General features: G+C 43.8%; 1 protein-coding gene across 10 annotated transcripts in view; it reads left to right on the top strand.

Moving 5' to 3' along the window:
* Positions 1–8,365: 8,365 nt before the first annotated feature.
* Positions 8,366–27,667, top strand: part of TENM1 (teneurin transmembrane protein 1) — a 393,076-nt gene continuing 373,774 nt past the window's right edge. For all 10 annotated transcript variants that reach the window (XM_083595775.1, XM_083595774.1, XM_083595782.1 and 7 more), the window contains exon 1: positions 8,366–8,860. The gene's annotated coding sequence lies outside the window, so the exon portion shown is untranslated. The remainder of the gene's footprint in view (positions 8,861–27,667) is intronic.

The following is a 27,667-nucleotide window of genomic DNA, read 5'->3' as shown; positions in this document are numbered from 1 at the left end:
ATTTATATACCACAGCTTCAACAAATTAATATACCCAGGACAGCTAATACAGCAGTACGAAACAAAAGGTCCAATTTAAAATAAGGGGCTGATATCCAGTGTTACTCATAAGGCACATCCTGACTGTCAGTATTTTGTGAGAGGGGTTCAAACACATACTTGGAAATTAAGGTTAGCACAATTAGAGTGGATCTGAGTGCCCTGTCACCCTAGCAAAGCAAATCCGTTTTAAATAAATAAATAAACTGACTTCTTGCAGTTAGGAATGAAATGAAGAAATGCATTGAAATGTGTGGAGTAAACAAATGTTTAATGGGAAGGTGTGTAAACATGCTACAACCAAATAAGGACGAAGGTTTGTTGCCATATAACCGTCCCATAAAGAATGAATGCTCAATTAAAACTGGTAACATGTAAGCTTTGTGCAAGGAAATCTGGAAGAATTCTCAAAAAATAAGTTGCCTGAACTCATATGCAAAGTAGACCAACTGAAATCAATGGATCTACTCATGAGCATGACTAGCACTGGATACCACCCATTATTAAAATTGATAAAGCATGCAAACTAATGCAAGAAATGAAAATAACAATGTAAAACGGGGACAGCCGATTTAAATAGATGGTGAAAGTGCTTTAAGTTAAACAAAGAACACCTACATTAGACCTTTTTTAATAATAAAAAAAGGCCTCGGAATCAGAAATGCTTTTCCCTGGCACCTAAGTTATAGGAATGAAGGTTGGTATCCAACTAACACATCCCATTGGCATGAGGATTTCCACTTCGCACAATGGGACTTTCCCTTCTCTTCACCCTGTGCCCTCCCCAGATCTGCTGCTGGAAGGTTGGAAGAACCTCTGGAACAGAATTAGATAATGTGTGGAGGGAGAGTGGGGCAAGTCCTGTGGCACAAATCATCACACTGGTGGGATATGCTGCTAAGCTGCCCTTTGGACCCTGTCTGTGATCTTTAAGCAAGGCCTTCGTGGGAGGGCATTCCCAGGGTGAAGAGTCACCACAGAACAAGTTCTCTCTGTCCCCATTCATCTCTCATCCCATTTCAGACAGCAGGAGTGCCCAGGGAAAGGCCTCAGATGACTGCCTCAGTGGTCAGGCATATTGATTTGAGAAAAGGGGGTCCAACAAAAAGACATACCCTTAGTAAGGATGGAGGAGAGATTTGATTCCATTTGTGTTTTAATGCAAACTTCCCCAATTCATATCTTTTGAAACAGTATGCAAACCGAAAACATAGCCATCCTTCAAAATTTGTACAGCTCTGAATTTTGCAATGCCTTTCTCCAGTCAAGTAATCTGTACAAAAATGTATATATTAGGGTAAAGTGTGCATAAAATGCATCTATTAGTGAAAATAGCACACATGAGCATTATATATTAGGGGAAACTGCTTTCCTAAAATGTATATATTTTTGAGAAGTGCACACAAAAATGTGTTGTATTAGAAGTTCATACTAAAATGCTGGTGAATTTTCACAATGAGTTAAAAAAAGATGATTGATGAGGAAATGTGGGGAACTGAACTTAGAAATGGAAAAATGAGAAACTGAAGGAAACCAAAATTGGCAGACTTGTCCATCTTTAGTTGTATTCAATATGTTGGGAGACAGGACAGGCAGAAGGGAGACATTTTCTGCATTCTCACTAATGACCTGCTAATTGCCTCAGATGAACTGAAATAGGGAGATGTGCTTTCCTACAGATGAGGAATTTTGTGGCCTTGACTGCCCCAAGACTTGACAGAGCACAGGTATTTAACCACCTGCTATAACTTGCCTTTCCTCATATAAATTGTCCTGGACATTGCGTTCATCACCTGAGACCCTTCTTCGTGTGCCTCCTCCAGGTGTGGTCTGGAGGGTGGCAATATGAAAACGGGACTTTTCTGTAGTCCTCAAATCTAAACGATGCCAAGGGCGCAAAAAAGCTGATTATAAAAGAAAGATTTTTCTCTCTGTGTTATTCTGTAGAACAGATTCTATTTAATGTTCTGTTTCCTAGAAGCTAATGCCGCTGAGAGGCATTGTTTGACATAGCAAAACCACAGAGAATGTTTAAGCACTGCAGAGAGCAAAAGGTTCTTTGCTGATCGAGTGTTCTAGATTTGAAATGCTTTTTCACTTCCTAGCAGAGAAATACACTTCACTGTTATTGTTTGTGTGATCCTATACATAGAGAAGACTCCCTGGAAAAGACCCTGATGTTGGGGAAGATGGAGGGCACAAGGAGAAGGGGACGACAGAGGACGAGATAGTTGGACAGTGTTCTCAAAGCTACCAACATGAGTTTGACCAAACTGTGGGAGGCAGTGGAAGACAGGAGTGCCTGGCGTGCTCTGGTCCATGGGGTCACGAAGAGTTGGACACGACTAAACAACAACATACATAGTGGTGGCTGGTGCCCATTAGGAAGGTAGAAAGGCCAACAGTAAAGCCAATGGCAAGCAGAGCCAACTAATTCTAGTTTTGCTCCCACTCTTCTTGCTGTTGACTGAGGGGCAATACTGAGATGAAAGAGGAGGAGGAAGCTGTCAACCAGGAGTGGAATGGATATAAGAGGGCAGGCAGGTGGCGCTGTGGTCTAAACCATGGAGCCTCTTGGGCTTCCCGATCAGAAGGTTGGATGGAGTGAGTTCCTGTTGCTCTGTCCCAGCTCCTGCCAACCTAGCAGTTCAAAAGCATGCCCAGGCAAGTAGATAAATAGGTACCGCTGTGGCAGGAAGTTAAATGGCATTTCTGTGCATTCTGGTTTCTGTCATTTCAGTTCCAGTGCACCAGAAGTGGTTTAGTCATGCTGGCCACATGACCCAGAAGCTGTCTGTGGACAAACACCGGCTGCCTTGGCCTGAAAGTGAGATGAGCGCCGCAACCCCATAGTCACCTTTGACTGGACTTAACCGTCCAGGTGTCCTTTACCTTTACCTTACTTAGAAGTAAGCTCTACTGAGTTCAGTAAGACAACATGAATGCAGCTGGTCACACATAATTGTCAACACGAATTGTGAAACGTGAAAGTTTTTTTAAAAAAAATATGCCCGAAAGTTGACATCCTCTAGATCAGGGATGGGGGAAGAGAATGCCCACCAGATGTTGATTGGCTGCACCTCCCATTGCTCAGCTTCGTAGAAGAAGGAGAAAACTTGTTTTCTCCTGCTCCAGAAGGTAGGACTCTAACCAATGGACTCAAGTTACAAGAAAGGAGATTCCGACTAAACATTAGGAAGACGTTTCGGACAGCAAGAGTTGTTCAACAGTAGAATGGACTCCCTGAGAAGGCTGTGGACTGTCCCTCCTTGGAGGCTTTTGTGTAGAGGTTAGATGGCCATTTGTCATGGGTGCTTTAGTTGAGATTCCTCCATTGTAGGAGGTTGGACTAGATGACCCTTGGGGTCCCTGCCAATTCTACAATTCTATAATCCCCGACCATTGGCCATGCTGGCTGGGGCTGAATGCCTTAGAATTCAACAACAACAGGAGGGCCATTGGTTCCTTCCAGTGGATATATACCTACCTATCTGGGAGTAAGTCCCATTGAACTCAATAGGACTTACTTCTGAGTATGAATTTGTAGGGTTGCAATGATTTATTTATTTATTTCTGTGCCATCCTTCATCACTCAAGGTTACGTAAAATACAACAAAATACCTGCACTACAAATAAGCAATGTTAATGTTGCTGCTAGTTTCTTTATTGTGTTGTGTGTATTTTCGGCTAATTAACTTCAGACTGTTTTAATATGGATTTTGCTGTTGCTTTGGATTATAAACTGCCTTGAAGGCCTTGTAGGTCAAAAGACAGGGTATAAATGTTTAAAGTCTGACATTCTCTCTCTCTCTCTCTCTCTCTCTCTCTCTCTCTCACACACACACACACACACAGAGAGAGAGAGAGAGAGAGAGAGAGAGAGAGGCATCATCAGCATTTTAGTGTGCCTTTCTCGTAATATGCACATTTTTGTGTGCCATGTTCCACAATGCACACATTTTTTGCAAAACAATTTCCCCTAATATATACATTTGTTTGTACACTATTTATTTATTACATTCATATCCCACCTATATCTCCAAGGATCTTAGGGTGGTGTACACAGTTCTTCTCTTCCCCAATTCATCCTCACAACAACCCTGTGAGGTAGGTTAGGCTAAGAGATGGTGACTAGCCCAAGGTCACTCAGTGAGCTTCATGGCTGAGTGCAGATTCAAACCCTGGTCTCCCAGGTCCTAGTCCAATGCTCTAACCATTATGCCACACTATACATATTGCAATACATACTTTACCCTATTATGTGCATTTTTGTACACATTACTTGTCTGGAGAACTGTGCTGCAAAATATGGAGGTGCAAATTTCAAAGAATGGCTGTATTTCAGATTGCGTATGTTTTTAAAAGCATATATTAACTAGGTTTGCCTTTAAATGCAAATTGAATGGAATTTCCCATCCTATCCCTCCCTATAAGCCATAGTTTCTTTAGTTACATCAGTCTTTTGTTTTTTTAAAAAAGCCCCCACATTCTATGCTGTTAGAGTGCTTGTGTGTGCATGCATCTTCCTATATACATAAAAATGTAAGGCCGTTGTCACGCAGCACCCTTGGGAGAATTTGCAGTGCCGCATCACAGTCTTGGATTTGTAAAATATCAAAGCCATTTCGGGGAGCAAAAGAGAAGGCATGTTTTGAAATTGTGGTCTAAAACAACAGCAGAAGTTTGAATAAACCAGGGATAGAGGGATTCAGAGGAACTGTGATGATATGAGGGGCTTGAAAGAGCTGTGAGCAGATGAAGGGGTTGGGTGGCAGAGGTTGGTACAGAGTGGTGGCAGCTTGGTAGGGTTGGCGAGCAACACCAAATAGGGAGCTCTTGGTGTATATTTAGATTTATTTATTTTAACATATTTGTATCCCATCCACAGACTCAGCAGATAATACCATCTATCTAAGCTAGTTTGTAATATTCCCTCAAGATTTATTAGGACCTAGAAACAGAATTTGCAGTAAAACCATACAGATTATTTTTGGCTTCATTCCCAGTAGATCTCACTGTGTTCAAAGGGAAAAGGCCAGTGGGCAGGAATTTGGGACACTCTTGAGCCATGCTTTTCATTCCAGACACCGAGAATATCCAAGTCTGATTTAATCCTCAGCCCAGTTGCATCCCTGACTGTGCAATCCTATACTATACATGTCTACTCAGAAGCAACGCTTTTTGAACCCAACACTACTTTCTCTCAGGTATCTATGTATAGGAACTTAGAACACAGTTCATAATTAATCATCTATGCAAACTTAAATCTGTGGTTTTACTTTCTTTTTCTTGACCACAATTTCCCAATGAGATTTGACCAATGCATGAACTGGCAAATGATGGGGTAGTGGTTATCATGTCGTACCTTGGTTGGGGAGACCAGGGTTTATATCCCTGATCAGCTAAGAAGTTCACTGAGCTTACCCTACCTTGCAAAAGGATCATGTGCCAGGCCAGATCTCTTCTCAAGTCTCACAAAACCTACAATACTGGCAAATACCACTCCAGCTGATGACACAGGAATGTAAGAACATATGACAACAATGCTGTTGCTGGGGGAAAGTAGCAGAACGGCACTATACCACTGCAGTGACTAACAGTTGAGGGAGGACTCTTGTGTTGCTGCCTGATTCCTTCTGTGAAAAACAAAAACAGCTTCATCATACACTATATAACACTCCTATCTTTTTGTTTTTGTTTTTAGAGACAAGCATATGAGTCTACACAAAACAAAATGCATGCATTTTGCAACTACAATAAATTGTGCTGGCCACATGTTTTATCATAACCATTACTTCCTCCACTTAGGTTTTGAAAAATGCTCAGTTTTTCAGAGGACTAGGAAGAATAGGATCAGGAGGAGATGTAGGTAAAACACAAGTTTGGGAGTCAGTGCCACCTACTAAAGTATATTATATTATCTACTACATATTTTGGGAAATTCTCTGTTCTCTGTGCATGAATAGATTGCTGGCAGACTTTGCCGCTTGGGTGAATTAGTTTGGAATAATCACTTAATGTTTCTGGAGTTCAAAGGCTTTATTCATGCAGGAACTATTTACAGGTTATGTGGCGATGAAAGAGAGAATAGCAGGTATCTTGTCTCAAGAGTTGGGAGATAACACTAAAATGGCTCAGCTTTTAGGGGCGGAGTTAACTTAGACAAAGCAAAGACACAAGTGCTGACTAGATTGCTAGACAAATAGTGCCCTCATGTGGTTTAAAGTAAAGCACGCATAAACTAGAAGTTGAGAAGAAGGAAATGTATTCGTTTTTCTCTCACATGTATCATAACCAAATTTTGCAAGATGGATCCAGTGATAAAGAAGCAGATTTTCATCTTTTGTGTTATTATACTTGGTTGCCATTTTGAATCAAGATGGTGGAGTGAAACTTTGAAAAGAGCATTGTGCATTTGGACATCCCTTAATATAATGTAGCCAGATTTTGAATGGTTGATCCTGAGATCAAGAAGCAGGTTTTCATTTATGTTTGGATACAGCTGGACATATTGAACCAAGATGGTGAATGGAATCTTTTAAAACTAAACTGATTTTAACCACTAATTTCAAAACTGCTGATTTTTGTTGTTCTTTCTTAGGCTGCTAGTATGATTATAATTTCAGCTGTTGCTGCATCCCTTCCTCTTTGGCAGATGCTAGATAGAGGGCAGAACGACAATAAAAATAATATTAGGGAAACCAGATTTTCCAGACTTTTGTTAAAACTGATATGAGGGGTGGGAAGGCAAAGGAAGGAAGCAACACTAAAAACTTGGATGTTTGGAATGACAGATATTGAATGTCTCTCCTTGTATACTCATTTGCTAAAAACCCCCATGAATGACCTAATGATAATGTTCTTTATAAATAAAATGATTGTTCAATTGGAACAATGATGCAGGCTCAAGAAATCTAAAAGGAAAGCAACAAGTGATAAAAGGAGAAAGTGAAATAAGATTTTATTGTGAAAGGCCTAACCAGGTTTACTTCCATACTTCCACCTTTTCCTCATACTGTGTTGGCTGGAACCAGAGAAATGTGATTCCTAGCAGCTGCAGGTGGACCCTAATGTGAACTCCTCCTGGTATACTCATCCTTAGATCTTTGGCTCCAGTGGTGATTGGTGCCCTTGGCTGATGGGGTGCAAGGCAGAAGGCCAATTGTAGGTGGAGCTAGAACCAGTGACAGCTGGAGCCAACTTACTCTAGTTTTGTCCCCATACAAGTTCTACAAGGCCAGAACAGAGACTACCAAACAAGACCAGGGCCACCCTCTGAACCTGTTGTAAGTAAGAGAGCAGGCAGGTGAGAATTGGCTGACAACAGACTGAGGCAGGCAGTGCCCCATTTGCCCTAACGGATCAGCCTCCACAGTTTGGCAGCTTCCCATCTTTCCGCTCGTTTGCTCACAAAAGATTTCTGCACGTGTAGGAAAGGGGCCAAGGGCACTGTTGCCTTGCACTCCACCCATAGGTCTCTCCATTTATTCCTTCTTCCCCCGCCCCATTTCCAATGGCTGATCTTTGCAGGGAGCAGCTGTCAGGTTCTAATCCCCAGTTAAATGGATCGGGTAAGGAGGTAGTGGGAAGGTCGCTTTTCTGCATGAGTGGCACCTGGAGAGTCAGATTCAGCAGCCTGGACCCGGTGCATGGTCCGGGTTGTGGCTCTGATACGGCAGCCGCATCTCCCCAAGCCAATTGAATGCGAGGCTCAGATTTCCTCGCCCATCCTTCTCTTCCTGCGGTTGTTCTCAAGGATCCTCGGGGTCTGCCGGCGGCAGTCTTCACCTGTTGCTTTTCTCCCCAATAATCGGCGTGTGTTTCGCTGCACCCTCTTGGCTGACACCGCCCGCCTCCTCCCCTCCCTTCTCCCTAGCCCCCGCCGCCGCCGCTGAGCGTCGCTTGCCTCTTTCTCCCCGGATTCCCAGCTTAGCGGCATTTCTCCCCCTTTGCGCATTCTGTGGCCCCCATCCACCCATCTCCCAGTCTTTCGCAACCCATGAATATGGGTGTTTTCTGGGGAGAAGCAAGAAGACGGTGAAGACGGATCTGAGCAGTGTGTGTGTGACAGAGAGAGACTGGAAAATATTCCCACTTCCACCTCCCTTTTCGCCGCTTCTCGTCGAATCCCCTTTCTCCCATTTTGCGCTCTGTTCCCCATCCGAAGTAAGGATTGTCTCTGGGGAAAGCCTCCCCTTCACTTCCCGGTTAGAATTGGGCTCCTCTGCCCACTTCCCTAAATCCCTCCCTCCCGCCTTCTTTCTCTGCTTTCCTCCCAGTGCACCTGCACAAGAGTCTGGCAGCAGGTGAAGGCAGAGGCTTCGGCATCGGCAGCGCGCATGTCCTTCCTCCTCTCCCGGGCATGCTCATTAGCGGCAGAGGAGGCAAACCGCTCAGAAGGGATCGGGTTCTCTGCTGCCAGTCTGCCCGGCGCAGAGCGGCTGGGTGTGCAAAGGCGAGAGAGCGAGAGCAGTGACAAGGCAGCAGACGCGGTTGGGGAAGCTTCGCGTTTCCGAAGCAGCCTGTCTGCCTTTGCGGACAAGCCGGGGTCTCCTCTCTCTGCTTTTGGCGCTGAGTCGCCCCTGCGAGGAGGACTGGGAAGGGGAGGAGGGATGATGATGCGGGCAATCAGCAGCAGCTGCATCCTCGGCTATGTGGATTTATATTCGCCTTCAGCGTAGCTGCCGCGCCGGGGAGAGGCACGACGAGGGCAGCAGCGTCGGCAGCCGGGCGCGATGGCTGGCCACTGGAGCCGCGCGGGGTGGAGGCGTCGCTGCTGCAGGAGCAGCAGCAGCAACTGAAACTTCCACTGGGCAAGCAGGTAAGTTTGGCTCGAGGGGGAGGAGGAGGAAGAAAAAGAAGAGGAGGAGGAGGGTTGGCTGGCTGGCTGGCTGGCGCGATGGAAGAGCTTGTGCGCGCGCCCTTGGAGATGCGATAGTCCCTTTCCCTCTCCTCTACCTCGACTCCGCTCTAACTGGACTTGACACGTCCGTGCGTGAGTGTCTGTGTGTGCGCGCGTGGGTCTGATGTTGCAGGAGGAGAACAACGGGAAGTCACAATCAATAAGGCTGCAATCCTGAGCTCACTTACTAGGTAGTATAACATGCTCAATAGGACGCGGTGGGGCTTGCTTTCGGCATGAATTATGCGCAGGATATGCTCTGTGTAAGTCAGCCGAGATCTCTTAAGGACACTCCGACACTTCTGCTGCTGGGATCGCGACACGCACGCGCGCACCCCATGCACACAACCGTAGTGCAAACCCGCAGGAACCTTACACACATCTTCCAACCACCCTTGAATTGTCGGTAGAATCCCCGCTTGAAATAAATAACCGAATGTTGTACACCAGGTGGTGTAGACTGGATGCACAGTCCCTTTACTCGGACCTGGCGCATGTGGATTGACGGGTGCTGTGGGTCAAGTCAAGGTGCAACAGTGTGTATTGGGGTGGTGGTGGGGGAGTGATAATAATCCATCAAACAGTCCATGTAAGAGAATCTCACATTCATGAACATATGCTTAGCGTGATGTGCTGCATTTTTTTAGACCCATGTGTCCACCTTTGTGTGCAGGAACAGCAACTTTTGCCTGTAGACTGGTGTGCAACTTTGGTATTGTCTATGTTCTAACATTTGCACTTCACATTGTGGGTTTTTTATGTGCTGCAGATTCTAAATGTGTCCAATTGCACACATATACACTGGAAAGATGCGGTAATAGACTGAAGTGTATTTGATTGTCATGTTTATAATTGAATTTGTACACTGTAAATTGCAGTGTTTGAGAGATGTACAGCTCTTTAAACAGATCGGTAGGCTATATACTGTATATACAACCAGAAATTATGTAGTATGTGTTTTAGCTATCTCCTAACATTTATTTTGCCTATAGGGGGTCCCCTTTGCTCACAGTTGTTGTATTATTGTCCTTTTATTACTGTAACTGTAGGTGCTATGTGTGTTCCTTTTAATTAATGTGTTTTTCTCTGGGATACTCTCACGTCAGAAAGATATTCCCTCTCAGGCCCAGATAGGAGTTCAGCTTTTTCATGTTATATGAGTATAATGATATTCAGCACTTTGCATTCCCCCCCCCCCCCGCAAAAAAAATATCAATTTAAATTATCTGTATTGCTTACAACAACCTTGTAAGGCAGTTCTTTGCTTTCATCTCCTTGTCGTGGATGAAATGATGGGATGGTGGGTTGCCTAATGAGTTCATGGGTTGAGATTTGAACTCTGGGCTTCTGGCTTTGCACTCTCATAACTGCCAACACAGTGTTGGCTCTAAAGCAGACATACTGGCTTTATTTGTCTTTATTAAAAGTGTGTCACAACACAACCATGAGCTTTTAACATCTTTAAAGTCAGCAGAAATTCAATTATTTACTGACTTGAAATTTTCACTTAGCTGGGGGGAAGGAATTTGTGGATGTGCTTTATGGATGTGCTTTACTAACAGTTAAGTGAAGACAGTCTTTAAGGGGGGAAAAGAGTGTTGCTTCAAGGTGTGGCAATGTATTTCTCTTCAAGTTCCAGGGTCTTTGTGAAATCCAGGTTAGGGTGAATGAGAAGGCAGCTCCTAGTGACCTCTCCTTGCCTTCGCTTTCTCCTTCACCTTTTCCCAGCTACTTTCCAGTCTTCCTGGTGATATGCTTAGCAGTTTCCTCACTCCTGGCACCTCTGGTCATTTTCACTTAACACTTGCAATCCATCAATCAACGCAGGTGCTCTCACACACTCTTAGCTTCCTGCAATTGCTTCTGCTGGGCATTGGAAAAAAACCGTTGGGTTCATTATTTGGAAATGAATGATGATAGTAGCCGTTGTGTGTGTAGGAGGGAGAGCTTGCAGTTGTATTTTGTCTACGGTGGAGTGGAGCTCAAGCAAGCTTCAGCGGCTCTAATCAGCACCAGTAGAAGCATGTGGTTTTGATGGTGGAGTCTTTTTAATCAGACTTTCCCTTCCCCACCCCCAGAGGAAGGGGGCTTACTTCTGGGCAGATCAATATAGGACTGCACTAAATGATCATTTTATATCCTATGGTTGCAGTTTACAAATACTCAGAAATCTATCTTGGTTGTATGGAGCCCTTCTCTGCAGCTTAATTGTTGAGATGGATGAGCTGTAGTGTAAATTTGTTAAGTCTTCAAGGTGCCACGAGACTCTTTGTTATAGTGTCAAAAATAAATCCAGCTGCTGACATTGCCCTGAAGACGCATCAAATATGCCTGTTTTGACTCTGGGTGCATTTGCGGAAATAACGGCAAGTGTGCTTATGTGTTTGCATTTCTCTGTTTATTAATTACTTGAACTAAACAACACAGCACAGAATTGATTTCATATGTGCACCCACATCCCTAGCTGTGGCTAACAGAACAGCGTAGGAATATGAAGTACTGAGGAATATTAACAGTGAGCGAGCTAGCTACTGAATGAGGAGGAAAAATAAATATTTTTTATTATTGGAATTTATTTTTCCATCTTTCTCCCACATGCTGTGCATCCTTTCTGAGATGCAATTCTATGCTCTGATTGTTTTCGAGTGAAGGGAAAGTATCTTGCCATGTGAACTATGTGATGTTTTATATGCCCATCTTCTAAATAAAATATACTAAATTAAAGGAGTGTCTTCAGCTTTGTAGAAGAAGGTCCCAGATATTTATTAAGATGTACAGGATGTGTATATAAAGCACATGACAGAAGCATTAAACAGTAGGTTTCTCCTACATGTTCTTATGATACATGGATTTAAAAACATATTTGATGGTCTTGCTCCTTCCCCTGATAGGTATTAAATTGTAACTGGTAGTAGAAGTTTTGGGTTGCACTCAAATAATTTTTACACCTATTGAAATTAATGTACCTAAGTTAACCACATTCATTAATTTAAATGGGTTTACTCTGAGTAGGACTAGCATTGCATACAACCCTTTGCAGTCCTCTCCCCACTTTCCTGAGAGTAAGCTTCACTTAATACAGTGGGACTTATTTCTGGGTAGACCTGCATAGGATTGTGCAGTTAATGACTTGCACTGCATTAAGAAGGTTGCAGTCCTCACTTCACTTACCTGGGAGTAAGCTTCATTGAGTTCAGTAGGAATGAATTCTGAGTACACATTCTTAGGATTATGCAGCATGTCCCATTGTTCAGTGGAGTTACTCTCGGAAAAATGGGAAGAGGATTGCAGCCTTTTTATTTCATACCTGCCTGCAGTGTATTAAAATTGGTAAGCTTAGAAAAAAACAGTAGCCTTGAACTTCATTGTAATACTTTTAGCAGTGTTTATGGCATTATTTTGTATTGCTTAGAGCAATCAGTGTAATGAGTGTAAAACTCAGGATTCCACACTCTACAGATAAGGACACTTACCTGGAAATTTTAAAAGTAGCATTAATTTTCATTGGGACAGGAAGCAAAATTCCAGCCCTTGCCCACATTCTTTGATGAGTTGTCTCAATGCACTGGATAATAAGGTTAAAAGCAAACAAACACTACCTGAACATTTCTGAGGGAAATTCTCTCCCAAAGACACACAGATCTTCGCAAGCGTAAATATTTTCCAGCATCATCCGTTGCCAGTATGCAGCCTGTTTGCTTTTATATCACATTATTAATTTCTCCCCCCCACCCATTCTGCACAGATACTTTGCTTCCTCCAAACCCACCTGCAATTATCATTCTCTTGCAATCCAGCTAGTAATTAGTAGAATAGATGGCTTAGATATGCAGATGATAAAAGATATTGTGTTCTTGTGTTGAGGCAGTGTTTGGTATAATAGTGATACAGTTAGCTGTGAAGCGGTACTATAAAGCCTTCTAGCACATCCGAAGGGGGGGAATCTTTTTTGGAAATGGATTTTAATTGAGGGGAAATGACTTGACTGTCCCTCTGAAGTGGAAAATGAGGACAAAATGTTTTGAGAGTTGATGATATCCCCCCACCCCACCCCGGTTGTTGTTGCCAGCAAGGAGGTGCATAATGAAGATGAATTTCCGTCTCGTAATACATCTGCAATCTGGTTTCAGGGTTAGTGCTGTAGAAGGATTCTCTGCTTATGCTTCATACTTCTTCCTGCCTGCCTGCTCCTGTGCATGCCTGTAAAATGTTATTGGTGCATTCTTGCATACATCCTGTTTGTCGCCACCTTTTTGTGGTCTGTCATTTTGCTACAGGGGTCGGGAGCATTTTTTCAGCCTGAGGATTGCATTTTTTTCATGGGCAACCTTACTTGGGTGGGGCGGAGCTCATGCAAATGATGGGCGGGGCCAGAGGCAAAAATGGGTGGGGCGGTTGTTGTCACAACTCTTACCTTTTATGCAAAGCTGCATTCCAACCATGCAAAAGTAAGAGGTCTTTTAAAAATCTGCTTTTATTTACTGCATTTATATCCCTGATTCTTCTCCAAGAAGCTGAAGATGGCACACATGGTTCTCCCCAACATCCTTTAATCCTCACAACAACCCTGTGAGGTAAGTTAAGCCGACAGGCAGCCCAACGTCACTCAGTGAGCTTCATGACTGAGTCAGGATTTGAACCCTGGTCTCCCAGGTCCTAGTCTGATGCTCTAACCGCTACACCACATTCACTCTCTTTTACACCCACACACCCACACCTACCCACCCACACCCACACTCCTCCATCCAGGTAAATATGACCACAGTTCACGGGACACTTCCTAGCCAGGAAAAAGAAGTTCGTAGAGTATTGCCTGGAGGAGGTGTTGTGGCCACAGGAGAGTTCCAGGGGCCAATTAGAAAGGTTTCGAGGGCCACATTAATCTCCCTGGGTCTCAGGTTTCCCACCCCTGCTTTAGACAGGAGTGTCAGCGGGCCATATAGATGTGATGTTATTGTTTTCTTTAGTCTTTGTGTGCTGTTGTGTGTGATTGTTAAACAAATATGGAAGGGGAAAGTAGAAGCATATTGGGAGCATGGCATGGCAGTGTGTGACTTTCCCCCCACCCCACCCCACCCCATGGTTCTGGTCTGTATCATCCCCACCCCCTGCCTGCTATTAGAATAGGATGAAAGCTCCCACTTCTGCCAATGAGAGCATTTCTCTGATCGCAAAGAGCAGACATAGAGGGTTTGGATCAGAACCATGGTACAGGCAAAGAGCTGCCTCAACTCGTCACTGTTCCAATCTGGTGTCTTTTCCCAACCTGCAATCTGTTGTTGTTGTTGTTGTGTTTGTTTGGGGGGAAAAAACATGCAGGGGCTAAAGACGGAGTGAGCTCCCGTTGCTCAGTCCCTGCTCCTGCCCACCTAGCAGTTCGAAAGCACGTCAAAGTGCAAGTAGATAAATAGGTACCGCTTCGGCGCAAAGGTAAACGGCATTTCCGTGCGCTGCTCTGGTTCGCCAGAAGCAGCTTAGTCATGCTGGCCACATGACCCAGAAGCTGTATGCCGGCTCCCTCGGCCAATAAAGCGAGATGAGCGCCACAACCCCAGAGTCGTCCGCTACTGGACCTAATGGTCAGGGATCCCTTTACCTTTACCTATGCACTCATCACAGAATTGAAGGCAAACCAAGTATTTGTAAAGGAACTTCAGTCTACCATGGAAAGTTCTGTCTACAGGAAAGAGTAACCAAACAACAACCTTGTGAGGTAGGTTAGTACATAAGAACAGCCTGCTGGATCAGGTCTAGGCCCATCTAGTCCAGCATCCTGTTTTCACAGTGGTCCACCAGATGCCTGCAGAATCCAAGCACAAGAGCACTCTTCCCTCCTGTGTATTCCAGCAACTTATATTCAGAAGTTTTACTGCCTCCAATCACAGAAACAAAGCAGAGCCAACATTGCTAGCGGCCATCCACAGCCTTCTCTACCATGAGTTTGTCTAGTCTGCTATTATAGCCATCTAAGCCATTACTTCATCCTGTGGAAGTGAGATCCATTCACAATGTGAATAAATCTTGGGCTGAGATAACAGCTGGTCCAAGGTCACCCCTTGAGCTTCATGGTGGAATGGGGATTTAAACCTCATTTGTGAATATATAAGTTGAAAGCCACATTGGGAGGGTTTGATGCTGAAAGGCAGGCAGCATACAAACATTTGAACTCAAACCTGGTCTGAAACTTGAAGCAATGCAGCACACTAGGTGTCATCTATGTGAATCTGAGCAGGTAAGGAGGACCCTGCTGATATATTAGGTGATGTTATTAGAATGTTCGGTGTTTATTAGAATGCCAGAGAGAACTGGGTTCAACATCTACTCAGGCTGTGGAGTTCACTAGGTTATCTAACAACATATACTCCCATTTCCAGCTTCCTGCGCTTCAGTTAAAGCCCATGGGGAAATGTCATGAAGTAACTCCTCCCATGGAACTTTTTCAGATCAGGAATTGTGGGCAATTGGGGAGACTGCTGAGTGCTAGAGAAACGATCATTGGGAAGGAAAACACCCAACCCAATGAACCCAACGCATTTACCTCACCATCACCCCATCTGCACTATAATACAGTATTATACTACTTTGATAGTCATGGCTACCCTCAAAGAATTCTGGGAACTTAAGGGTGCTGAGAGTTGTTAGGAGATACCCTATTCCCCTTGCAGAGCTACCATTCCCAGAATTCTCTGAGAAGAATTGTAGCTCTTTGAGGGGAAAAGAGGTCTCCATAACAGCCCTCAGCATCCTTAACCAACTAGAACCCCCAGGGTTCATTGAGGGAAGCAATGACTGTTTAAAGTGGTACATGAGTTTTAAATGCATGGTGCAGATTTGGCCAAGTGATAAGGTCGCTCAAGCTTGCACAATAATTATAAAGCACCCTGCGGTGGAAAAAAACAGAAGCTTCTTTTGTGGGGAAAGAAACCTTTTGATAAACTGTAGGGCATTTTTCACACAGCATTAGTCTGAAGCGGCAGGTGCATGTATCTCTCTCTCTCTCTCTCTCTCTCCAAAATGTGGGTTGTGGAATTTACCTCTAAACGGCTAGGCAAAACTAGAACTAGCTAGAATTCAGCATACATGTAGTCCAGTTCAGGCATTTGTGAGGAGAGGAGACCGTGTTCTGGTTGTTTTCAGACAACCCGTTCATTGAGTAAGTTTGCACAAAGTTTGCTAGGAAGTTAGATGGAAATGGCTATTAAGTGTTCGCTCGAATTTGTTTGCTGGGAGGTTATCTGATGTTACATAGAGCAGTTGTAGTTTCACATCATTTTCCGTATTGCTAAAAGTTTCATGGGGAGGGGGCAGAGTTACTGTGCAAGAGCGTCAAAGCAACTTTGGGAAACTTTCACTTGTGAGTATGTGATTGAATTTCTGCTGAAAATGGTGAAAACCTGGATGTGCTCTTTCTACTTGCACCCCTCTCTGTTTGTTCAATGATAACTCTCCGCAGCAGGTAAGACCTTTGTACCCTTGGAGGCTCCTGTTGAGAAAATCCTGGAAAATCAAGGTTCCAGGGTTCCACTGTGATTCCAAGAGCAGTCACAAAATCTTTCAGTTTGTTTCAATGTATCTCTGTTGTGCCCTTCAGCCAAAAGCAGTTCCTGGGGCAGTTTACAAAAACAGAATACAACAATAAAAATGGGTGCCATAAAAAGAAACAAGAAAATGAAATTGTAGTGAAAAGCAGGAGAGGGGGAGTTTAAGCCCCAGAATTTAAAAAGCCTGAACAGTATGATAACGTCAACAACATCATCATCAACAACTACAGTACCTGCTAGCCCTGAAAAGATAGCAAAGAAGGTGGAGGGAGTTCCGTAAATGAAGCACCACCACTAAAAAGACACTCTGCCCTGTTTCCACCCACCTGATTAGCCTCTGCAACCTATGAAAGCTATTCATAGGTTGCAATGCTGGACTGTGGAGATGGTGTGTTACCTACTCAGGTGTAGGATTATGAGAGTAAAGGTAAAGGTACCCCTGCCCGTACGGGCCAGTCTTGCCAGACTCTAGGGTTGTGCGCTCATCTCACTCTATAGGCCAGGAGCCAGCGCTGTCCACAGACACTTCCGGGTCACGTGGCCAGCGTGACAAGCTGCATCTGGCGAGCCAGCGCAGCACACGGAACACCGTTTACCTTCCCGCTGGTAAGCGGTCCCTATTTATCTACTTGCACCTGGGGGTACTTTCGAACTGCTAGGTTGGCAGGTGCTGGGACTGAACGACGGGAGCGCACCCCGCCGCGGGGATTCGAACCGCCGACCATGCGATCAGCAAGTCCTAGGCACTGAGGTTTTACCCACAGCACCACCCGCGTCCCTTTTATGAGAGTAGGATAATGCAATAGCACTCAGAGCATGTATGCAGAAAACTTATTTTTATTGTCTGTGCACATGCATGCCCATACACACCACGCTACATAGAAAATACTTCCAGGAAGCAGCCTTAGAATTTTTAGCAGTGCCAGGCAGCAGCAGCAGAAGAAGAAAACTGGGGAGCATCAATGGGGGAAGGCTGTGGAGACGCGCTGTTGCTCAATGGTGGAGCCACCTTCCTTGCTTACAGAAGGTTCCAGGTCAAATCCCTGGCATCTTCAAGTAAGGCTGGGAGAGACCCCTGACTGAAATCCTGGAGAGCTGCTGCCAGTCAGTGCAAATTATACTGAACTAGAGGGAATAGTCAGACTGTTAGTCCAGATTTTTATGTTCCTGCTTTGGGCTTCTTCTAAGTGTCTGGTGGCGATCGTGGGAAGCAAGATTTGATTCAATAGTCTTTGGTCTGGCCCAGCATGGCTGCTCTTGTGTTCCTACTGACCCTCCAAGTGTCCCTATTTTCCAGGGACATCCCTGATTTAGAGAAGCCATCCCGGTTTCTGATTTGAAGAAGAGGAGGAGGAGGAGGAGGAGGAGGAGTTTGGATTTGATATCCTGCTTTATCACTACTCTAAGGAGTCTCAAAGTGGCTAACATTCTCCTTTCCCTTCCTCCCCCACAACAAACACTCTGTGAGGTGAGTGAGGCTGAGAGACTTCAGAGAAGTGTGACTAGCCCAAGGTCACCCAGCGGCTGCATGTGGAGGAGCGGGGAAGCGAACCCGGTTCACCAGATTACAAGTCCACTGCTCTTAACCACTACACCATGCTGGCTCTCAGAATGGCTCTCTTTGATCCCAAAATGTCCCACTTTTCCTTTTTGTTGTTGCTGTTTAGTCATTTAGTCGTGTCCGACTCTTCGTGACCCCATGAACCAGTGAACGCCAGGCACCTCTGTCCTCCACTGCCTCCCGCAGTTTGGTCAAACTCATGCTGGTAACCTCGAAAACACTCTCGAACCATCTCGTCCTCTGTCGCCCCCTTCTCCTTGTGCCCTCCATCTTTCCCAACATCAGGGTCTTCTCCAGGGAGTCTTCTCTTCTCATGAGGTGGCCAAAGTACTGGAGCCTCAGCTTCACAATCTGTCCTTCCAGTGAGCACTCAGGGCTGATTTCCTTCAGAATGGAGAGGTTTGATCTTCTTGCAGTCCATGGGACTCTCAAGAGTCTCCTCCAGCACCATAATTCAAAAGCGTCAATTCTTCGGCGATCAGCCTTCTTTATGGTCCAGCTCTCACTTCCATACATCACTACTGGGAAAACCATAGCTTTAACTATACGGACCTTTGTTGGCAAGGTCTCTGCTTTTCCTTAGGATGTCCCTATTTTCATTGGAGAAATGTTGGAGAGTATGGAGTTATCTGACCCCGAGCCACCCAGAGTGGCTGGAGCAACCCAGTAAGATATAAATACCCAGTAAGGTATAAATAGCATTATTATGGAATGGAACATCCCTATTTTCATCAGAGAAATGTTGCAGGGTATGTTCCTATGTTCTTCAGTTGAGCTCTTATCGGTTTAAGCAGGAGTGGTAAGCACCTGCTTAAAAGCTTCCCACTGAAATCAATGAGGCTTCCGTGTGCTTTACTCTTTGTGGATTATATCTAACATAGGTGGTGGGGAGAGGGGAAATATTTGTTTCAGACTCTCTAATTAGAACGTATTTCTCATGGAAGCATTTCAGTGTTAAGGCAGATCAAGCAGTGCTGAGTGATTTGTATGCTTGCTCTCCTCCAATTTAAATAGTGAATTACAAAATGTCAACCTTTCTAATGCTTCTTTGCAAACAGTACATACACCGCAGGGTTGTTTGTCTATAAATTTTCATAAAGTATCTTTTGAATAATACATTTTTGAAACTGTTAACCTTATCATCAAAGTCTGAGGAGGAGGAAGAAAATATGTCAGGCCCAAGGTCCTCATCCCGCAAGATTGATCCTTGCATGGAAGCTGGCTGTTGTGTGCACTTTTGTTTTCTGGTTTAAAGCCTACATAAAGGGAATCCATGTCTGGTGAGCAGTTGCCTCTTGAACTAATAACCAGTGCAGTTAATTTGCACTATCAAAGACTATTGGCTTTGCTAGGTCACCTGATTCTCATGCTCACCAGCATTTGTGTGAGGTACCAGAGTAAGCTCAATATGCCTGCTTATATTACCTATTTCCAGGGGGTCCTATAAACTGTGCCATCTTTGGGCAGCTGGCTACCCCAGAAGGATGACCCCAAAGGACACCTTCTCCATTTGTTCTCTGAGAGTTGTGAATATAAAAATGATGGTCACGCCCTTGCCCCACCTCTGAAGGGCAAATGTCCTTGGGTTACCCTTCTGGGGTAGCAGAAGCAGAGCTGCCCTTCAGAGGTGGGACAAGGGCGTGACCATCATTTTTATATTCACAACTATCATAGTGGGGTTTTTAGATGGCTATACACTCTAGTAAGGGTAGGGGCTAGAGGAAGCTAGTAGCTGAGTATTAACTGGCCCTCTGTAAGGAGCCTTTTATACAGCTGCCCAAGACACTAGTTATTCTAACAGTATTAAGTGGATCATGGCATTATTGGATCTTGTGTGCCCATGTTGTGTAGTGCTTAGTGTCAACTGTGCTTGTCTCATGTACCCACTCAGCCATAAAGGTCATTGGGTCAGTTTCTTACTCTCATCTTCAGCTACCTTGCAGGATTTGTGGGGAGGAGAACCATGCACTCTGGTTTTTGTTCCTTATGGGTAAAGGCAGACCATAAATGCTTGAGAGCAGTACATGTGAAAAGGATCTAGGAGTGTTGGTTGACCACAAACTTGACATGAGCCAACAGTGTGACGCGGCAGCTAAAAAAGCCAATGCAATTCTGGGCTGCATCAATAGGAGTATAGCATCTAGATCAAGGGAAGTAATAGTGCCACTGTATTCTGCTCTGGTCAGACCTCACCTGGAGTACTGTGTCCAGTTCTGGGCACCACAGTTCAAGAAGGACACTGACAAACTGGAATGTGTCCAGAGGAGGGCAACCAAAATGGTCAAAGGCCTGGAAACGATGCCTTATGAGGAACGGCTAAGGGAGCTGGGCATGTTTAGCCTGGAGAAGAGGAGGTTAAGGGGTGATATGATAGCCATGTTCAATTATATAAAAGGATGTCACATAGAGGAGGGAGAAAGGTTGTTTTCTGCTGCTCCAGAGAAGCGGACACGGAGCAATGGATCCAAACTACAAGAAAGAAGATTCCACCTAAACATTAGGAAGAACTTCCTGACAGTAAGAGCTGTTCGACGGTGGAATTTGCTGCCAAGGAGTGTGGTGGAGTCTCCTTCTTTGGAGGTCTTTAAGCAGAGGCTTGACAACCATATGTCAGGAGTGCTCTGATGGTGTTTCCTGCTTGGCAGGGGGTTGGACTCGATGGCCCTTGTGGTCTCTTCCAACTCCATGATTCTATTCTATGATTCTATGAAATGTGCTAAATAACTCGTTTTGTAATTTAATTGTAAGCTACTTTGGCTCCTGGCTGGAATCTTGGATATAAATATAATATTAGTTGAGATAATATTACTCCTTCTTCTTTAAAGTAGGCTGTAGCCAACAAAGTCCTACTCTGTAAAGTTAATGGACCTAAGTTGGTCTTGTCCCTTCAGTGGGTCTACTCTGAGTTGGATACAGCACAGAATGCTTAAATTCAATAGTTAAAATTAAAAACCCAAGTGGGACCTTGGGCAATAGATTGTCGCAGCATAATCACATGCTCCTGCTCAGAATGTTAGTCATACTCTTTTCCAGGCTACCCCATTCCATTTCCTATCTACCTCAATTCCTTCCCAGTTTCTTCCTGCCCAAACAGGCACTTGGCATTCTACAACTACTGAGCATGCATGGTCCTCAACAAGTTGCTTTGAGTCATTCCTCCTTATAGTTCTACCCCCCAATATATATGTATGTATATATGTGTGTGTGTGTGTGTGTGTGTGTGTCTGTGTGTATACACATTCATACTTGTGCAGTATTGTGTTTCTTCCAAGCCTGCTAATACCTCCTTCTTGTGTATGAATGGTGGCGTTTTGACTTCGGAAGGACTGGCACTTGGAGAATTGAGTTTGCTATTAGTATATGTGAAATTCTATTTCAGGCATACGTTCCCTTTCTTCCTCTGCCTGTTTAAGTAAACAGACTTTAGGTCGGGGTGTCAGAAACCTCCCAACGCATTGATTTTAGACTAGAACCTTACCAAAAATACAAAAATGAAGGCGCAAAGCCATCTTTGTCTCTGTCTACTGCTGTCTTACTCCTTGTTTCCATGTGAACGGTGAGTGGAATGTGGCAAACTGGATAGAAATTTCAAATTAGGGATGACTTAAAAATCTTTTTTACCCTATTTCTTTCTTGTCAGGCCCCTGTTACCATGGGAACTGGTTCAGAAAGGCAGCGGGTAGTCAGCGGTTGAGTGAGAAGTGTTACCCGCTACACTTGGATTCTAGCTGCCTGTTGAGCAAGATTTCAAGCTTACCGAAAAGCACAGCCTATGAGATAAAAAAAAGAAAAAAAGATGAAGTCTTTTTAAAGGCAGAGAGGACCCCTCTAGTTGGGCTACCCACATTCCATGCCAAAGAAAATCTGAATCCTTCGCTGAGAAGTGTGTGAATTAAGCAAATCTTCATGCTCTCTATATCCTTGCAACAATTTCAGTCCACTAATCTTGAACTGGGCAGGACTTAGGATGCCTTGTGTCATCTGAAAGGGGTTGGTGCTGTTTTATTTATTTATTAAAGTATACGCCACCTTTCCTTGATAATCTCAGGTTGGGTTACAACAATTTCTGTGTAAAACAATACAATACAATACAATACAATACAATACAATACAATACAATAAAACCAGGATGTGGGTGTGTGCAAATTAAAAGCCTTGCAATAGTGGCAAATGCTATAGAAGCTCACTCTGATCCTTTATTGGGGACCTCTTCTCAAACACTCACAAAATCCAGACTGAGTTGCCCCACCCTATGACCTGTGCAAAAGGCTGGTTTGGGTGCTTTCTGAGAATTCACAGGGCATTGACTACATATATTCAAGCCTACCTCTGTATCTTAAGCACTAAAAATAAATCTTTATGGAAAGAAGCTTACCAGGTTGCTCATTTTCCTGTGTCCAAACATAATGCCAAATGGTTACACTCCTGAACAGCCATAAGCTTTGGACCTGGACGCTCCTTCCTCCCTTCCCTCCACACATGTTGGGAGTAGATGGATAATAGGTGAAACCTATTGCCAAAGCATTCTTCTCTCTTGTTTTCTCTTCATGACTGTCCTGATTTCTCTCTGAATGGCATCTGTTTTAATTTGTATGTGGTATGTAATATAGCAATAGGTGCAGAGTAGATAATAATAATATTTATTATTATTAAATAAGAATAACCTGGCACCTGCAAGGGTGAAACTTATTTTTTAATCATTTCTTATGAAAAATTTGCAACATAAAATTCAATAAAAATCCCACTAACCTAGAAAAGAAAAAAAGAGAAAGAAGGAAAAATAAGGAAATGAAGGAAATAAGGAAGAAGAGAAAGAAAACAACAAAAAGGAGATTGCAAATCCCTCTGTCGAAATTATATATTAACCGTTATTCCACACATAGAAGAGTAAATCCTCCCAGCTCTCACCTGAGAACTGCCCCCTCTTCACCCAGCCTTCCACCCTGGAAAATCAAGGCTGAAGTGTCTGTTAAGCTATGCCTGCTGTGTGCCCCATCTGCAAATGTTAAAATTGCAGCACTTTCACTCCATATTGCAATGTGCTTTGTGTTTTGTGAAGTTCATAGAAGCAATGAAACCTTGAGTGCACCCATTGGCTGAGAATGGTGTGATGCCTTAGAATGTTCCATGAATATTCTTTAGTGATAGAGAATTAAAGAAGGCTACATGGAATGTTCAAGGACATTCTCTCCTCTGAGTGAAGTGATAGAGCAGTTGAGTTGGAACTGAAAACAGCACCATGCTAGGAGAATCTGTGCTGGCAAGATAGGATTGCTGAGAGAGAGAAAAGAACCCAGGAACTGAGCTAAAAAGCTCAGGATGGTAAACCTTCCTCAAACAGCCAAGTGAGGTAGGTTGGTGATGAGCCCAAGTGAGCATTTGTGTCTCCCCAGTCTAAATCTGCCACAACAGGAAAAAGAAGGCGCTGGGATCAGTGGCAGACTGAGATACAGGAGTCAGAGCAAATAGAAGCCTAAGGAAATGAGAGGTAAATATGATGGATAGATTATGCCAACTGATGGGTCCTGATTTTTATTTATACAACTTAAGGCATAATGTAGCATACAGTCAGAGGCCCTGATGGCCTCAACTGGGATCCCAGTGCTGTGGAAGGAAATTCCCAGGACCTTGCACAATTTACATGTTCACTGAGAACCCAATTCATTGTGCAAAATAGGACATGGTTGGAAGCACAGGACGAAGGACTGCACAGGTAAGGCTGGGGACTAACCTACAGAGCCGGAGATCTCCTTTTTCTCCTTTTTCTCTGAAGACTACAGTTTCTTCATGACTGACAGAGAGGTAAGTGGTGCAGCTTTTTTTTTTAATTGTTGCATCTCTATGCTCAGGGGAAAGCTGTGACCAAACTCATGCCTCTAATGCAATGATATTTTTAAAGCATCAGATTCTGCTATATGAGGTCCTGCTCAGATAAGATTGTGTCCTCCCTAGCTTTTCCCTTGGACCACGAATAGCAGTTTGATATTCAGAAATTAAAGGGGAAAAGCTCTTCTTAACTGGAAAAATGCTATACGCTTAGTTTGTTGCAATTATACTCACCCAGGGAGCTCATCAGTGACAGGCATAGTAGTCCCCATCCCCACCCCACATATATCTTTTCTTCACAACCCTACTAAATAGACTAGGTTATGAGTTAGTGACAAGCATCAGGTCATCCAGTGAATTTGATGGCTGAGTTTGAACTTGATTCAGTTTGCATTTAAGTAGGAACCTACCTCAATAGAGTCTGGGACACGGGTGGCGCTGTGGGTTAAACCACAGAGCCTAGGATTTGCCGATCAGAAAGTTGGCGGTTCGAATCCCCACAACAAGGTGAGCTCCCATTGCTTGGTCCCTGCTCCTGCCAACCTAGCAGTTTGAAAGCACATCACAGTGCAAGTAGATAAATAGGTACCGCTCCAGCGGGAAGGTAAACGGCATTTCTGTGTGCTGCTCTGGTTCACCAGAAGTGGCTTAGTCATGCTGGCCACATCGGCCAGTAAAGCAAGATGAGTGCCGCAACCCCAGAGTCGGTCATGACTGGACCTAATGGTCAGGGGTCCCTTTACCTTTACCTCAGCCAAAGGTTCCCCACCTACCCAATTAACACTTTTGAAACAACATGTCTTCTTCTTTGGCGATCACTCGTAGCCGAGTAAGATTGTCTTCCATAAGCACAGTTATAACAGTAAGTCTGTAAGTGACTGTGAAGGCCAATTCTGGCTCCACATGTCCTTCCACAGTGGGGACATCAGTTTCTGGGCGGGAGTTGATCATGGTGAGGGTTTACCAAGCATGCCTTCCTCTTAGCACGTTTCTCCCTTTCGTCCTGAGTTTGAGTGTCTTCAAAGTCCATGACACCTTTGGTAAAGGCTCGTTCCAGTTGTTTCATTCTTCAATTGGAGCGTGAAACAGTATGTAACCTAAACATCGCCACCCTTCAAAATTTGCACTTCTCCAAATTCTACAATGCAGTTCTTTTTAAAGCTTTTTGCATTGCACTCTTCCCCCTGTGATTTCCAGCAACTGGTATTCATAAGTATTGCTGCCTCTGACCATGAAGGGAGAGCATAGCCTCCGTCATGGCTAGTAGCCATTGACTGACTTATCTTCCATGAATGTGTCTATTTCTTTTTTAAAAGTCATCCAAGTTGAGAGCCATCACTGAAATGCCTCCTTAAAGCTTTTTAAGCAGAGAGTTGGGTGGCCATCTGCCATGGATGCATTAGCTGAGATTCCTGCATTCCAGGGGGTTGGAATAGATGATCCTCAGGGTCCCTTCCAACTCTACAATTCTAAGATTCTTCAGCCTAATATAAAAACACACATGTTTGGGCAAAGTATGCATAAAAATGAACATACTAAGTGAAAATAACATACAGAAGGCATTATAATAGGAAAATCAATTTGTAAAGATGTGTATCATGGGTAAAACGGCATACAGACATGTCTATATTAGGAAAATTTTGCACTAAAATGGCCTGATCAAGCAGAGCTGCATACAAATTCTTAGGCATTAATGTCTCCCTTCAGTATTTCACAGATGAACTGGGGATGCAATTGTACCACTCCTATCCTTGTACCAAGTATTTCTTTGGGAACTCCTGACAATCATTTTGTGGTAAGCTCACTGCCACCCACTCTGTGTACTTGTATTCATTTGCTCTGCAACAGCCTAGCCAGTCCTCCACTGATCTGAAAACCAACTGTGTTTCTGTTTGTTTGTTTGTTCCTTGTTTGTTTGGTTAGAGATATATCAGAAATGGCAAAACTACCCTACTGTGTTACTGACAGTTCAAAACAGCAGCTGTAGTGTGTGGACTTGACCAGATCCAACTCAACCTCACCCCAGTAAAGATAAGCAGAAAATTAAGGTCCAGTGGCCTGGGTGAATCATAGTGCCATGCAATTACAACGTAGTCATAAACATTACAGGAAATATTGTGCATAGCACATAATGCACTCATCGCCCAACATCTGGTGAATGTCACGCTGGCTGTCCCTTCCCTTCCTTGTCACAACAGTAGGAGCAAAAGAGGGCATTGATTTACCAAGGACCAGTGAGCAGGAGGAGGAAAGATGTGGTGAACATGCAGGCAGTCAACACCTGGCCTGCCCCATTCAGTCACCCATTGAATGGCATGAGAGACCTACATAGCCTGGCACCAGGCTTGGTTTTGCCTTCCTGACAATTGGTGGCAATTGCTAATGAAATTGAGGAGTTGAGGCAAGCTTCTAATTTCACAAGTGAATCAATATCAACAACAACTTGCAAAAAGAAAAGGTAGGTAATGCTTTCTTTCTTTCTGGCATTTGCAACTTGAACTGTGGCTTAGAATTTGGGGGAAGATGTTTCCTTCCCCTCTCCTAATGTGGGTGGGGTAGGAGTCATCCAATGATATGACTGGCAAGACATTTGGGAAACTTAATAAGAACACACTTTTTATTCTATGTACTTGGTTTGAAATGATTCACAAGCTGCTTTGTATTGTACATATTTGTGTGTTGCTTGCTTTTATATATATGACTATGTATAAACTTCTTAAAGAGTTATATTAAGTAGTGTATAAAGAAAATTGTAGATTATACACCATGAAAATACACAAAACAATTTAAGAAGCAAACAATACATACAACTATCAGTGCTGATAAAATGAGTAAAACTTTGAAACAAATATAAGTAACTAAATTATATGTCTGTGTGGAAAGTATTTTGTAAAAAGTAATAAATAAATGCAATTAATAATTCACTTCACGCAATGCATAATTAATTTGCTGCCACAAGATACAGTTGGGGGCCACTAGCTTGTATAGCTTTAAAGGATTATTAGATAACTTCATGGGGGGATAAGGCTAGCAGTAGCTACTAGGCGTGATAGCTAAATGTTTCCAACAGGATCAGAGGCAGTTAATTATGGTGTGGAGAAGCCTGTCTCATGAGACTCATGGTCATCCAGCCAGATGGATATTGGAAGATACGGGAAAGAAAAAATGATGTAGTACATTCCACAGTGCATAGCTGGCATTCATTCCCACAGGATGCTGCAATGGCCATGAACCTGAATGACTATAAAAGGGGGCTGGACAAATTCTCATGGAGAATAAGGCTGTTGATAGCTACTAGCCAGGATGCATAGGCTTAGATGGCTGTGGTTTGTCTCTGAATTCCAGTCACTGAGGAACACAAGTCCTGCTTAGGGGCTTCCCATGAGCACCTGGGAACTTGAGGTGGAGCATGACCCAATGTTCTCCCTCCACTGTCAGAGGCCATTTGCTTCGGAAAACCTGCTTGTGAGCTTTCCATAGGTTGACCACGGTGAGAAAAGGCTCTTCCCGAATAGTGCCCTGTGCATACTGATCTAAACATAGTGGAACGTACTGATTTAAAATGCATAGAGTCTCACTGTAAGATTCTATTAATCAGATAACCCCAGTGCGAACATTTTCACACTATTATTGACAATAGTGAAAGCCTTGTATTCTGACAAACACCTCAGAATATGATTGTGAGTGTGTGTGTATGTGTGTGGGGGTGTGTGTGTGATTTAGTGATAGATGGCTTCTCCTCCTCAAGGGGAAAAAAAACAATTTTGCCCCGCTTCTACCATTTTTCTTTTTGGCATA

Source organism: Podarcis filfolensis, assembly GCF_964270895.1.
Source record: "Podarcis filfolensis genome assembly, chromosome: Z".
Classification (NCBI taxonomy): Eukaryota; Metazoa; Chordata; class Lepidosauria; order Squamata; family Lacertidae; genus Podarcis; species Podarcis filfolensis.
Note: the sequence above shows the minus strand (reverse complement) of the source record. Positions and strands in the feature narration are given on the sequence as shown.